Source organism: Kogia breviceps, chromosome 8 (assembly GCF_026419965.1).
Source record: "Kogia breviceps isolate mKogBre1 chromosome 8, mKogBre1 haplotype 1, whole genome shotgun sequence".
NCBI lineage: Eukaryota > Metazoa > Chordata > Mammalia > Artiodactyla > Physeteridae > Kogia > Kogia breviceps.
The window spans coordinates 106517686-106532270 of record NC_081317.1 but is presented as its reverse complement, the minus strand read 5'-3'; the positions used below and the strand labels follow the sequence as shown (position 1 = coordinate 106532270).

Below are 14585 nucleotides of genomic sequence, written 5' to 3'. Positions count from 1 at the left end.
ACTGGAGGTGACATGGGGGACCTCCCAATTCTATCTGTGCCCCAGAGCCATGCACTGGGCATAGCAAGATTCTCAGGGGAGGAGACCTATTCAGCACTCATAACAGTCATCTGTTTGAGGCTGTATCCTAAACACGGTGTGGGCACCTCAGGAGGGCAGAGGGGCCCCTAAATTAAAGGTCGCTGCCCCAGTTAACATGGTTCGTCATAACAAACATGAAAACAAAACTCTCAGACATAAGAATGAGGCTCTTTAGTACAGCGGCCTCCAGCTATAGCTGCCTTCCTATTCTCCATAGACCACTGGAGCTTAAATTGAGAAAAGTAAAATGTACAGTGGTTCTAAGAGTTTCTCCTCCTTCTTCACTGAGTCCTGGAGGAGCTGAACAAAGTCCATACAAGACACCATCTCGACTCCTATTATCTGAAAGCATAACAAAAATAGCTGAAATGTATCATAATGACATCTTACAGATGGGAAAACTGAAGCTCAGAAATGTGAAGCAGCTTGCCCAGGATCCTTAACTTGACACCCCTTTGTCAGAAGAGCAATCACTGGCTATGTAAAGTCTTTAGACATTTGAAGAGAAATTTGTAGTTAAAGAGAGAGGGAAAGAAGAGAGAGAGATAAATCTGATGAACCAGTGTAGAATCACTGGAAAAATGACACTTTTAAATGACTGTCATCACAATGAGAGTAGAGAATGTACTGGAAGCTAACACTTAATGTCAATATTGTGTGAAATGATTCTAAACAACCCTTGGGGATTATTATCAAACAGAACTGTAACGGAGGCAGTGATATTGCTGTAAAAATAATAATATCCACATATCATTTCCAGAAAAATTACTCAAAGAAATACTTTGGTCAACTGGGAAATGTATTTAATGAAGAGCTGAAGACTGTATCAACTGTTCTCCTTGTTCAGGGGCCATGCTAATTTTCTCTGTATCATTGCAATTTTAGTATATGTGCTGCCAAAGTGAACACTGTACCAACTGTCATGAAAGCAACTTTTCTGAAAAATATTATTACAAGTCCATGTCAAAGTTGTATACCAAATTTGCCACGAGGGGATAGTGTCCTGAGCTAGTCCCTTCAAAGGCTTTTCTCTTGGCAGAAAAATTGATAGAAAATGGATGGTGGTGTAATACAGTGGTGCCAGTCAGTATTATCAGATCCCTCTCAAGATGCACAACTTCTCAGAAGGTGCTCATGATCTCAGTAAAGGTTATCCAAAAGTTGCTCAAGAATGCTAATTACTTCCCAGAAGGCATTGTAATTACATCACATTCATAAAAGAAGTTCTGTCCCAAACCTGATTGGGGACAATTTTCTTTCTTACCATGTTACAATGTAACCATCACATTTTTGTGGTTCACTTAAGGGAGAAAACAAAATCTAGACCACGTTGCAAGTTAAACTCAAGAGAGATTATAGAATGGAGGCACGGACTGAGAAAATACAAGAAATGTTTAACAAAGATCTAGAAGAACTAAAGAACAAACAAACAAAGATGAACAACACAATAACTGAAACGAAAAATACACTAGAAGGAATCAATAACAGAATAACTGAGGCAGAAGAACGAATAAGTGAGCTGGAAGACAAAATGGTGGAAATAACTGCCGAGGAGCAGAATAAAGAAAAAAGAATGAAAAGAATTGAAGACACTCTCAGAGACCTCTGGGACAACACTAAAACCAACATTTGAATTATAGGGGTCCCAGATGAAGAAGAAAAAAAGAAAGGATCTGAGAAAATATTTGAAGAGATTATAGTCAAAAACTTCTCTAACATGGGAAAGGAAATAGTCACCCAAATCCAGGAAGCACAGAGAGTCCCATACAGGATAAACCCTAGGAAAAACACACCAAGACACATATTAATCAAACTAACAAAAATTATGTTCAAAGAAAAAATATTAAAAGCAGCAAGGGAAAAACAAAAAATAGCATACAAAGGAATCCTCATAAGGTTATCAGATGATTTTTCTGCAGACTAGAAGGGAGTGGCAGGATATTCTTTAAGTGATGAAAGAGAAAAATCTTCAACCAATATTATTCTACCCAGCAGGGATCTCATTCAGATTTAATGGAGAAATCAAAAGCTTTTCAGACAAGCAAAAGCTAAGAGAATTCAGCACCACCAAACCAGCTTTACAACAAATGCTAAGGAAACTTCTCTAGGCGGGAAACACGAAAAGAAAAAGACCCACAAAAACAAACCAAAAACAATTAAGAAAATGGTAGTAGGAACATACATATTGATAATAACTTTGACTGTAAATGGATTAAATGCCCCAACCAAAAGATGCAGACTGGGGCTTCCCTGGTGGCACAGTGGTTGAGTGTCCACCTGCTGATGCAGGGGACACGGGTTTGTGCCCCAGTCCGGGAAGATCCCACATGCTGTGGAGCAGCTACGCCTGTGAGCCATGGCCGCTGAGCCTGCGTGTCCGGAGCCTGTGCTCCACAACGGGAGAGGCCACAACAGTGAGAGGCCTGTGTACCACAAAACAAACAAACAAACAAACAACACTCTTAGACATAAACCACAGCAAGATCTTTTTTGACCCACCTCCTAGAGTAATGGAAATAAAAACAAAAATAAACAAATGGTACTTAAAAGCTTTTGCACAGCAAAGGAAACCATAAATAAGACACAAAGACAACCCTCAGAATGGGAGAAAATATTTGCAAATGAAACAACAGAGAAAGGATTAATCTCCAAAATATACAAACAGCTCATGAAGCTCAATATCGAAAAAACAAATGATCCAGTTAAAAAATGGGCAGAAGACCTAAATAGACATTTAACCAAGGAAGACATGCAGATGGCCAAGAGGCACATGAAAAGATGCTCAACATCACTCATTATTAGAGAAATGCAAATCAAAACTACAATGAGGTATCACCTCACACCAGTTAGAATGGGCATCATCAGAAAATCTACAAACAACAAATGCTGGAGAGGGTGTGGAGAAAAGGGAACCCTCTTGCACTGTTGGTGGGAATGTAAATTGATACAGCCACCATGGAAAACAGTATGGAGCTTCCTTAAAAAACTAAAAATAGAACTACCATATGACCCAGCAATCCCACTACTGGGCATATACCCTGAGAAAAGCATAATTCAAAAAGAGACATGTACCACATTGTTCATGGCAGCATTATTTACAATAACCAAGGCTTGGAACCTTGGCTATATGGAGCGTCTGGGTCCGTGAGCCATGGCCACTGAGCCTGCGCATCTGGAGCCTGTGCTCCACAACGGGAGAGGCCACAACAGTGAGAGGCCCGCGTACCGCAAAAAAAAAAAAAAAAAAAAAAAAAAAAGTAGGGGTATTTCTTTGTGATCTCGAGGTACAGAAAGCCCTTAAATAAGATCCCAAAGCACAAAATGGATAGATTTGACTCTATAAAAATGAAGCATTTATATTCAAAAAAGGACAATAGTGACAATAATGACAAATGACAGATTCAGAGATATTATTTGTAACATCTAAAACTGACGATGGATTAACATCTCAACAGACAAGGTACTTCTGCAAATCATCAACATTAACAGTAGCAGCAGCAAGAAGTATTAGCAACAACAATCACCAAGGCTGAGAATCCAGTGGGAAAATGAGCAACTGGAGGGGGCCCAGATGGTTAAAAAGTATCTGAGGAGATGCTCATCTCCACCAGTAATCAAAGAAATGCATATTAAAACAACAGTGAGATGTAACTTTATGTCCATCAGATTGGCCAATATTAGAAAATCAGATAATACCAAGTTTTTAGTGTGCCATTGATGTAAGCTGGGATAGTCATGAGGAATAAAAACAAACCAGAATATAAAATTCAAATATGCAAGTGGAAATGAGAAAATAAATTACTTCATATATAGAAAATGAAAATTATCATAAAACTAGGCACAGCTCTATGGTTATATATTTTAAAATACAAATGATTTTTTATTTTCTATGAAAATTAAAATTTCCCAAATATATTCACTGAGAGATAGAAACTTGAATAAATTAATAACCATCAAATAAATTTATAACTTATCAAAAGCTCCATGCCTTATGGGCAAGTACTGTTAGTTTAGAAATACATAGATTCTATGCTATTTAAACTAATATTGAACATAAGAAAGAACAGAGATTATTTTTACATAGCTTGGTTTTACAAAACCTGATGTTTCGTAAAAACTGTTATCTTCCTTATTGGAATATAAATTCCACAAGGGCGTGGACCTGGCATTCCTTACCATGGTGTCTCCAGCAAGGCAAGTGTTTGATAAATTTGTAAAGAATGAATAAATGATTGACCCTGTTGGGTTTATTATAGAAATACAAGGATAAGCCAACATTAGTAAATGTATTAATATAAGTAGTCACAATAATAGAAAGAAAAGTTTTATGATAGTCCTAAAAAGTGCTAAAAAGGTATTTGATATAGTTCAACATATATTTGTGATCAAAACTCTTAGTAACCTAAAAGGAATACTTATTTTATAATATCTGACATAATACTTAATTTAATAATGACATATTACAAAAATATCTGTAATTGTCAGGTACAAGACAAGGTTTCTCTCCAACACTTCTACCATTTGCCATTGTATTTGAGGACCTAGCCAATGCAACAAGACAAGTAAAATAAATCAGGTATATTTACCAGAAGGAAAGAGACCATGAATAGGTGATATAATTGTCTATTTGGAAAGTCTACTGAATCAGTTAAAAAACTAAACAACTTATAAGGAGTAAGTAAGATGACTGATTGCATAATAAATAAACAACTTCCTTAGATTTCAACACTAATCAGTTAGGAATTACAAATATATAAATATTTATATTCAAAGATTACCTAGGAATAATTTGAACAAATTTTTTGCTAGACCTATATGAAGAATACTATAAAGTTGCACTGTAGGACATAAAGGAAAACAGTAAACTGAGGAGCATGTGGTTTTCCTAGTTTCTAAATATCTCATACATTTCCAGTTTAAAAATCTCAATATTTATTTAAAAATATAGTGACATTTCACATTTTAGGGGAAATGATAGATTATGTAATAAGTGCTATTGGTACAACTAACAATTTGGTGACAGAATTTTGATTTCCACCTCATAACATAACAAAAATAAATTCCAGATGGCATGTAGTTGATATATAAATAGCAAAGATGTTTTGAATAAAATAAGAGTGAATTAAATATTTAAATGTATCTATAACTAACCTTCTATTTAAATTAGTCTTCTAAGACCTTGGTGCTTACTGTTGAAAGTGGAACCAAGACCACAACAAACAAATCTACTTACTGAGGGAAAATATTTTAATGGAAAAAGAAATCATAAGAAAATATAAGTTAATATTTAAATTATTTTAGAATGGGGAAGGATTACCTGAGAATGACACAAAAGGAGGATATTATAATGGAAAAGATGGGTGGATTTAACTGCATATGATTTAAAGACACTTTTTTATGTTGGGCTCTATTGATTGCCTAATCCCACTGCCATTTTCAATCCCCAGCTCTGAGGCCTATCACAAAGAGGATGGAAAAGTGGGTACTTGCTTTCTCAGCTACCTATCTGACTATGGATATCCATTAACTTAATTATAGCAAAGGAGACATAAGGGATGTTGCAGGAAAAGCTTTTACTTAGCTATACAAAGGGACAGAATCTTCTGGTACCTCTGTTCCTCTTGCTTCCTGCCTTGAATTTGTGCTATGGTGTCTGCAGCTACATCAACAATCTCACCACCATGAGACACTGATGAACCTAGAGGCAAGGCAGGAATAGAGATGCAGACGTAGAGAATGGCCTTGTGGACACAGGGGGGGATGGGGAGGGTGGGACAAATTGAGAGAGTAGCGTTGACATATATACACTACCATGTGTAAAAACAGATAGCTAGTGGGAAGCTGCTGTATAACACAGGGAGATCAGCTCGGTGCTTTGTGACCACCTAGAGGGGTGGGATGGGGGAGGGTGAGAGGGAGGCTCAAGAGGGAGAGGATATAGGTATACCAATAGTGGATTCACTTTGTTGTACAGCAGAAACTAACACAACATTGTAAAGCAATTATACTCCAATCAAGATGTAAAAAAAAAACTCAACATGCAAAGGACAAAGGGATGAAGAGCAAAAGAACCAGGTAGTTAATGGCATTAGTGAGTGGTACCCTTAACTTGGGGCCATCTACCCCCAGACTTCTTGTTATGTCAGATAATTAAGTGTCTTTATCATTTAAGCCACTGTTATTTTGTTACTTAGAGATTTAAAAATTTTAAATACATCTATATCTGCCACCAAAACATTACCATAAATAAAATGAAGGGCAAACAAAGATTGGGGAAATATTTGCAACATATATGATAAATTAAAATGTAATATCCTAATAAAATAAGAACTTGCAACTCCCCCCAAATGTACAATGGCCAAAAAAGAAGAATGAAAAACAATTTCTCCTTACTGGAAATTCATAAAATACAAATAAATTTCAAATAAAAATATCAGGGCTTCCCTGGTGGCACAGTGGTTAAGAATCAGCCTGCCAATGCAGTGGACACCGGTTCGAGCGTTGGTCTGGGAAGATCCCACAAGCTGCGGAGCAACTAAGCCCATGCGCCACAACTATTGAGGCTGAGCTCTAGAGCCTGCAAGCCAAAACTGCTGAGCTCACACGTCACAACTACTGAAGCCTGTATGCCTAGAGCCTGTGCTCTGCAACAAGAGAAGTCACCGCAATGAGAATCGTGCACACCTCAGAGAAGAGTAGGCCCCGCACGCCGCAACTAGAGAAAGCCCGCGTGGAGCAACGAAGACCCAACACAGCCAAAAATAAATAAAATAAATACATTAAAAGAAAAATTTTAAATATCAAAAGACATTTCCAATCCAACAAATTGACAAAATTTTAAAACAAGAAAATAACTTCCAAGATTGAGGAAAATTGAGGGTGGGGGCAGGGAGAGAGTAAATATTGTCTTTCCAGAGGACAATTTATCAATCTGTAACAAGCCTTAAGAAAAATGCATAGCCCTTGATTTTGCAAGTTTACTTCTAAGACTTTATCTCAAGGAAGGAATTATAGTATGTGAAAAGCAACATATACAAAGATGTTCATCACAGTGTTATTTATAATGGTGAAAAATTAGAAATAACTTAAATATTCAACAATAGCAATTGGTTAAACAATTTATAGTGTCTCTTTTCTGGATAATGAAATAGAATGCCAATATTAAACGTTATTGTAGGCAAATATTCAGTGGTATGGAAAAATATGCTATGTTAAGTGAGCAGAAAAGTTACAAATCAGCATATAGAAATAAGCAAGAAAGGTTGAGAGAAAACCTACCCAAATGTTAACAACCGTTTTTTGTTAGTGTCATTAGTGGTGGTTATTTCTTTTGTTGTTGCTTTGTTTCCATACATATTTTTCTGCATTTAACATGCAGTGCTTTTGCTTAAAAGTTGCAGTTAAAAAGGAGCTTCTAGGAGGCTTTAGTCCAATGGAATATAAAATTTTGGAACCTCTCTCTTCCCCCGGGCCCCCAGCCTCCTTTTCTGCCACCCCCAGGCTCACTGCGTCTGGTTTCTTTCCCCCCCTGGTTTCCCTGCCCAGCTGAACGCCGATTCTGGAAAGCGCTGCTCCGGGAGTTCAGCTCCGCGGACACGGAGACCGCACGCAGCGCCTGGAGAGCCGCGTGCCACGCGGAGGGCGCAGCGCGGGGAGGGGCTCCTGGTTCCTCTGTGACCCACCAATCAACTGGTGTTTGCCGCACCAACAGGAGGACCTTTCCAGAACGTCTCGCGATTTTCTTCAATTCTCTGGGGGTTTCCGCGATCCCAGCACGCCTGCCCACCTGCAGCGGCCTCAGAGCCAACCGCGCTCGAGCTCTGGGTGTGATCAGTCCACTGCGACGGGAAAAGGCAGCGCTGCGCCCCCATCGCAGACTCCTAGGAAGTCCCAGCCCCTCCCCGGGAAAGCACCTCCATCGGGTGCCTTCCGTGCCCTTTGTGGGCACCAAATAAGTTCCAAAGCACTTGCCTAGAGAAATTCCATGTTCAAAAAAAAAACAAAAAAACAAAAAAAACTGAGCGCGCACTGCGGGAACCAGCCCTTGCAGGCCAACGAGCTAAGACAAGCAAGTGAGAATTCCTGCTCCAGGAGCTCACAGGCGGGGTGGGGTGGGGGGAGGAAACCATCCCCATAGGGGACTCACAGGACCTAGTGACGTACAATAAGCCAACATCATCCTGCTCATTTTACAGATGCAGATAGTGAAGGGAAACCGGCCTTTATTGAACACCTACTACGTGCCGGATATTTTCACCGAAGCTGTCTTCTTGTCCATAAGGCAAGTGAATCTCTGGGGGAATAAATATCCCCATTTTACCAATCAGGAAACTGTGGCTCAAAGGAATAACACCCCCATTTTACCCATCAGGAAACTGAGGCTCCGACAAGTCAGATCAAATGCCCAAGACCTCATCAGTAAATGCGTGGCTCTAACCTGGGTCTGAGGACACCAAAGCCGGAAGAGTTTCTCCTTCTTCACGCTGCCTCGCCCTGTAGGAACCACGGGTGCGCTCCAACTTGCCCCAGGTCAGAGCTGCAAAAAAGTGCGGCAGTTGTGAGGGTTTTACGGCCTTTAGTCCAGCGCCCCCTATAGGGCGCGGCCGGCATTGCCCAAAATACTGTTTCAAGCGCTTCCGGGCCCTCGACTGTTCCAAGCGCTTCCGGGCCCTCGAGACTGTTCCCGCGGGGGACACCTCAAGCACCGCGACCCCTGCCTGGCCTCCTCCGAGAAGCCAGAGTAAGTGGAAATTCTGTCGCCCCTTCGAGGCTGGGACAGAGCTACACAGCCCGACGAGCTAGCTGTTTTCCCAGCCGGTTCTGAGGTTTCCTCACCCTGGACCCTCCCACCCTGAAAAGCTTGTCCGGCTCCCTGGAGGTGCGGAGGTGGGTTCCCATCAGCCAGAAATGGAATTTCTAGGCCTTGGGCCGTGTTTGAGGAGATCCCAGAGCTAGAAGTCCAGTTTACACCGTTAAGGACAACGTGAAAGCATGCCTTTTACTCAAGTGCCTTTTCCCGATTTTCTCTTTTGTCGCCAAGGTGTGTGGTGTGCGTGGAGGTGACGGCGCAGTCTGTGTGCTGGAGGAGGAGGTAGCCTGGTGCCCAGTGGAATGATATTCTAGCTGGTGCCATATCTGTAGCTGTACCCACTCCTGCCTCCCCACATAATCCAGGAGGGGGAGTTGGGAAGACAAGTGTATTATTGAGAAGAAAGTTGGATCTGGAAGCCAAGACTGTGTTTCTGGGGCTTGGAGGAAGAGGCGACCTGTGCAAGGGAGGGTGGGACCCTATTGTCACCCCTCCCCTAGCCAAGGAGGGGGTCCTTGGGGTGGGGGGGCGCGATGCCCCTGCGCGCAGAGCGCGGGGCCGCGGAGCGCGCGTGTACAAGTGTGTACGTGCGTGTACGTGCGAAATGTGGCGCCGCCGGCCGCGGCGGAGTGTACGCTCGGCAAAAATGTGAATAATCAACACATCGTTCACACCTCCGCAGCGAGCGGGGAGGGAGCTGGCGGGTCTCGAGGGCTTTCCCTTGCCGGCTGGGGTGGGGAGCGGGGACCACTAGGAAAAGAGGGGGGCACTTCGGAGGAGCTCCTCAGTTATCTTCCCCTCGACTGAGCCGAGAAACCGAAAAACGGCGGGGAGGAGTACATTGAACTTTTTCTGTTTAAAGGCCTTAAATTGCTCGCCATTGTGTTGCCTTGGAAGTGGGACACTGGCAGGGGTCTTTGTTCCCTACTTATCAGCTGAGATGCTACTTGTCATCTCCCATCCTCATTTCATTCAACTGTAAAATGGGGGCAAACAGGTCCCGCTTCAAGTGTGGCTGTCAAGTTTAAGGGTGAGAAAGTGCGTGGCACTGCCTGACTCCCAGGCAGTGTTTGGTAAACGTCCTGCCTCCGTTCGTTTGTGCCTTCCTCTTAGCCCTATTCTGCGTGGAGACTTGCTCGATTGGGCCTCTTAGTGAGGGTCAATTCGCCCCTAGATCGCTGCGCCTTAATACCTCGGTGACGGAGGTGCCACCGCCTTGGTGCGCAGGTTCCTGGAAGGGACTGCAACCGGCTGGTTTACCCCAGCACAGCCCAAACCCAGGACTTGAGCACGCCACCCAACGCACCCAGGAAATCAGGTCCCCAGGTGCGCGTGGAGGCCGCACCAGGCACTGCTCTCTCTACGGATCACCTGTCCCCCAACACACACACACCGCGGGCTCTGCTCCGACATCCGCGCTCCGAACGCCCAAACGCCACTGCTGCTTCTAACATTTTGTTCTCTTGACCTTTCCGCATCTCTGCCTCGGTTCCCTCGCTCGCTCAGCACTCCCGGAACAAGGAGTACATGGGAGGGAAGGGTATTTCTGAGGGGGGAGAGGGAGCGGGAGAGAAAAGAAGAGGAAGAAAAAGAGAGAGGAGGAGGAAGAGATTTTCTGGAGTTGTCGGATAGAAACAACTTTAGGATAGTTGTTTAGGATAGAAGTTTAGGATAGAAACAACTCTGGCTCCCTCAGTCCATTTTGACTGGCCTTGGTGGCACATCGTGGGTCTAGAAAGTGTTTTTCGACGCCTCAGTGTTTCTGTAGCTCTTCAGTATGTAAAATCCCCTTCAGTATGTAAAAGCAAATCAGGAAGAGAATCTAAATTCTTACCAAATTGTCCTAAAAGGGCTCTGTTCGGTATGGATGGTGGAGTCCCCGTGACATATTTGTAGTACATTTGTGAATACCGTAGTTTCTCCGCCCCCGCCCTCCCCACCGTCCCCGGGAATTCTCATTAATGGAGCATTCAAGTCCAATTTCAGTAAGACATTTGGAATGGAGTTAGTGGATTTGGATATTTAACTGATGCAAAGTTGAAATTTGAAGTGGGAGGGAGGAGACATGGATATTTAAAAAGATTATTTCACGAAGCGCTGTGAGCTAAATATTCGTCAGGGTTCTGAGATGGTGACAAAACTATTTCTACTCGGACAAATAAAAATCAAAGATGCCAACTAAAACAAACAAATTTGAAAATTCACGTCCGAAGAGACTGCTACTTATTTCATTTATCAAACCCAGACTGACTGTCCCTGTGGATCTCATTCCCTGGGTCCGTCGGGTTGCTTAGACCCAGGCGCCGCGTGTGTGTCTGGGGCTGGGGGTGGAGGTCGGGCTGTGGGAGGGAAGCGTTCTCACACCTCCGATTTCACCTCAGGGCCATGCTGGACGAGAACTAGGCCCGGAGAGCAATTTTCTAAGAAAAAGCTCGAACCTCTGACCCGGAGGAGAGACGTGGCGCCCAGGAGACTGGACCGAGAGACTGGGGAAATGGGCCTTACAGCCAATCGGGAGGAAATTGAACATAGCGCACCGAGACGCAGATGTGAAATATGAACGGGGGAAAATACCCGGGGGTTCATTGGGAAGAGCGAACAAAGGAGGGGACAGGGTAAAAGACGGAATAACACCATCCCCGCCTCGGTTTTATGTAACTAGATGGTCGGGAAGCATTTTAATAATGTTCATCTCGGATTTTCTCGACCCCGGCCGGGGGAGGAACGAAGCTGGCGGGCCAGAGCCCGGGAGGCGCGCGCGGGCGCCTCGCCCCCGCCGGGCCGGGCTTTTCCCGGGCCGCAGCTGCGCCTGTCGGGCCCCCGTGCGGCTCAGGGCGGGTTTTGTGTGGCGTGTTCGAAAAGGTTTGTTCGGGGGTCGCCGGAGGCGAGAGAGAGGCGAGAGACCCTCCAGGCGCAGCCACCGCCGCTCACTCCGTCACTAACCCGCGTTCCTCCTCGGCGCGCGTGGCCGACTCTGCGCCCACCCCTCCCGAATACCCACACGAAGCTAATTAAACCCAACTCGGGGGGGCAGAGACGCTCCCTGCTCCGCGAAGGCCCAAGCGCCGCCTTGCCGGGCCCAAGGCTGCTCCCCCGTTCCTGGCCCCCTCCACCCCCCTCCCGGCGCTAGCCAGGGAACTCGGTCCCAGCCTGGAGGGAACTTCGGCGTCCACGGCTCGAAGCCCACAGGGCCCGCGGCATCTTGGCGGCCGTTCGCCCCGATCGCCCAGGGCGGTAGTCGAGCCCGCGAGGAGCGGTGCGGCTCCCCGCTACACCCAGCTCATAGTTCCGGGGCCACGGTGTTTAAGACTGCCACCCGGCAGAGCACCACGGCCCCTGAACCCGTCTCTGGGAGGTGGGGTGCGGTGGGTCTGGTCTGGGGCGGGCAGCAGGGACCCGGGAGTAAGAACCCATTCATTCGCTTCCTGAGGGGCACAAATTTGGGTAGCAGCTGTTGCGGGAGAGGAGAGCCAGTGTCCTCGACCCCGGGTCTGCCCTTTAACCCCAGCCAACACGGACCCGAGGGGAAGACGGTCCGGGCCTGGCCCGGACCCACGGCTGCCTCGCGGCCCCTCCGGGCTGCTGCGTCCCGTACCTCTCCTGGTACGAGATGCTGCAGGTCAGAGGCCCCCTGAAAAAAAAAATCGCCGGGCTCCTCAACACGTCTTGAGGGGACACGGGCTGTTCAACATTCTCCGCCAAGGAGCCCATTGGCTCCGCGGGGCACAGCCCGAGGATGAGGATGGGGGTAGGTGGTTACTTGAGGTTCAGAGAGATTTACAAAGAGAGTGGGGCCTGGGTAGAAGACTCCGGGCGGTTAGTTTTTGCAAGGGCTGAAATTACCCGTAAAATCTGCATACAATAGAGAATTGCCTAGCTGAAACAAGGTAGTAAGTTGCATCCTACCAATTTTTCTCCCACTCTCCTTCCTCCTTCTTTGGACAACTCCCATCTTACTTGACTTTTACAACAGTCCCGTTCCATATTCTTATGCCCAGTTGCCCTTATGGCTCCCTCTTAACCCTCTTGTCTAATGAGGCCAATCCAGAGCCCTGGAGTCGGGGTGCCGCAGTCCACACAACCCAGAGGCGGGGACTTCACGGTCTCTACGCCCTCTACCCCCACCATCAACCACCCTAATCCCAGGATCCAGGTTTGTGTAAAGAGGGTCAGGGCACCCTCTCCTCCTCCCCATCGGTTTTCAAGAGAATCTCCGCAGTAAAGACAGGCGCTCCCCGCAGTCAGGTCGCGGTTTGCCCCAGGGGTAGAGCGGAGGCGCGGATCCGTCCCTTTCTCAGGAGAGCGGCGTTTCTGAAAGCGCGAGCTTCCTGTACGCCCAGGCAAACGAGTTGCAAGGCGCTGTGTCCTCTAGCGGCAAACTCTCGCAGTTCATTTGTGAGCGCTCACCTACACACCTATGGGATCTGGTCGGGAGTCAATTCACACTCAAATTTGAGTCCTAAGTGGTGGTGGGGGGGAGTCTCCTGAATGAAATCCAGGCTTTCGCCAAGGCCCTCTCGGTAATGAGGCCGGGAGGCTCGGGCACAGTCGCTCGAACTGCGGAGCAGCTGATTTGTCTCCTCCACGGCAGATGGTCTTTGAGCACAGATTTGCATTCATTGTCTTCAAATCTGTTTTCGCGCTGGTGTTCTAGATTTCAGTAGCAGATCTATGCGCAGATCAGAATACAAAAGGAGAAGCAAGAAAATAACACCCAGCCAGGAGGAGTTTTAATAGGCACTGCGAGCTGCGCGGCGTAGTTAAAAAGCCGCCTAGAGTTTCAGCTGTTTAGCGGAGCTGCAGCCGTCTCCCGGCCATCATCAGCCCGCGGCCAGCACCGCGGCGACCGCGCGCCTTGGGCAAAGTTTCCGCGACTCCCCCGCTGCCTCCCAGCAGCTCCTCTGCTGGCTCCCCCGGGCTTCGGGAACTGGGTGGGGGGGGGACGGGGGACAGGAGGGGGCTCCCGGGACAAGGCAGGGCAGCTCTAGCACTCAGCCTGCCACGATCTGTCAGCAACCTCTCATCTGCACGGGTGCAACTCCCGCTCGCGTCCGCCCGGGGGTATTTTCCTTAGCTCTTTGACCGTTTCCCCCGACACTCTGTTTATTTGAATAGCACTTGAGCCTTGTTCGTCCCCACCCCCGCCTTCATTCATATATCCTTGTCTCTCAACTTGTAAACCGCACACAAAACCTGAGTGTCACCAAGTAACTCCAGGAGACTTGGGAGAGCCGTCCAGGGAAACTGGGTTGCTCTCAGGAACTTTTGCACCAAACATAAGTACATGCGGTCACACTCCGCTTCTTCACAAACCTGCACTCAGAACCCAAGCCCCGGGAATGAATACGCCTCCCGCAGGCTACAAAAATCTGCATTTAGAGACAGGATCCATGGAAGCCTCCCGCTCCCGCGACCAGACTGAGGCGGCGCGTACCAGCCGGCAGTGCCGGATTGTTACCCCGCTTCAGTGCAGGATTTGCGGGCCCTCATCTCACGCACGCACATGGGGCTCGGGCTAGGACCCAGGGCCCGCAGCTTTCTGTCCCCTTTCACCTCCCGGACTCCAGGCAACGCCGAGCGGGGCGCGCGCCGCCCGAGGACGTCGGCCGGGCCTGCCCAGCGCCGGCCAATCGCGAGCGTCCATGCAAATGAGGCTCCTTATCGGGCCGCGGCTCCGCCTTCCGCGGCCCGGGCC

General features: G+C 46.7%; 1 pseudogene; it reads right to left on the bottom strand.

The window, feature by feature from the left end:
• Positions 1-889: 889 nt before the first annotated feature.
• LOC131762031 (U6 spliceosomal RNA) lies at positions 890-990 on the bottom strand (annotated as a pseudogene).
• Positions 991-14585: the final 13595 nt, after the last annotated feature.